Genomic DNA, 1,112 nt, shown 5'->3' on the forward strand with positions numbered 1-1,112 from the left:
TTTGCGATGCCAAAGCACTCAAGGATATGGGATTAGAATAGTTAGGTGGTTGTTTTTGACGGGAGCAGATTCGATGGGCCTTTTCTGTGCTGTATGTCTCCAATTCAGAAATACGTGAGTGGCTCCAAACTGCCTCATTGTGGAATTCCCTGGGAAGGGAATAATGGGGCAGCATATTTGAATTTACTTTGCTGAGATGGAAGTGAACAGTTTGAGGGTCTCCTCGAATTCTGATAGTTTTTAAAGTAAGAATCAGTATTACATTGAGAAGATCTTATGCTGCCTGCTCAGGTTTGCAATGTTTGTACAACATAAATGTTCAGAATGTGAAATGATGGTTGTGTGTCTGTGGGTTCCCGCCCAGTTTACAGGTTTTTCCTCTGTTGGAGCCAAGTTGGCGAGAAGCCAGACGTGGGCGGGGGCGGGGGGAGAGATTGAGACCCCGAATGCCGGCCACTGCCTTCCCCACTAACTGGGAAACCTCCTGGCAACTCCGAGCCCCGGATCCGGCGGCAGGGAAAAGTTTTGGGAAAGTTTAGTGCTGGGTGCTCCCATGATTCCACATTCAGTTTTGGCACCAACCACTTGTTTGTGAGAGCAGAGACCGGACAGCACAGCTCGGCGCACACGGCTCGGCTCGGCGTACACGGCTCGGCTCGGTGTACACGGCACAGCTCAGCTCGGTGTACACGGCACAGCTCGGTGGGCACGGTAAGAGCTCAGCTCGGTGTACACGGCTCGGTGGGCACGGTAAGAGCTCAGCTCGGTGTACACGGCTCGGTGGGCACGGTAAGAGCTCAGCTCGGTGTACACGGCTCGGTGGGCACGGTAAGAGGTCGGTGTACACAGCACGGTGAGAGGGGCGAACCCGGAACCGGGAGGTCTCTGATTCCTGACAAACTGCCCCAGTTCCCAGAGTCAGGAAGGTTAGCTCAGGTCGGACTCGATCTGTTTCCTCGCTCTCTCTGCGCTGAGCTTCCCCATTTTAAAATAAAACTCGAGTGGCACAATTCCAACAACTACAACCAGGAAACTGCCCAAGAGGGGTGAATGAGAGAGGGGTGTGTGGTGGGGTGGGAGAGAGAGAGAAGGGGGGGGGGGGGGGGGGGGGG

At 54.3% G+C, this 1,112-nt stretch overlaps 1 protein-coding gene across 4 annotated transcripts in view; it reads left to right on the forward strand.

Annotated features, from left to right (window-relative positions):
* The first annotated feature begins 440 nt into the window (after positions 1-440).
* Positions 441-1,112, forward strand: part of LOC119969358 — a 41,756-nt gene continuing 41,084 nt past the window's right edge. Inside the window, exons 1-2 of one of the 4 annotated variants that reach the window (XM_038802900.1) lie at positions 441-671; positions 721-750. The gene's annotated coding sequence lies outside the window, so the exon portion shown is untranslated. The other 3 variants (XM_038802899.1, XM_038802898.1, XM_038802901.1) reach the window with 3 other exon arrangements.

The sequence above is a fragment of the Scyliorhinus canicula genome, chromosome 7, assembly GCF_902713615.1.
Source record: "Scyliorhinus canicula chromosome 7, sScyCan1.1, whole genome shotgun sequence".
Taxonomy (NCBI): domain Eukaryota; kingdom Metazoa; phylum Chordata; class Chondrichthyes; order Carcharhiniformes; family Scyliorhinidae; genus Scyliorhinus; species Scyliorhinus canicula.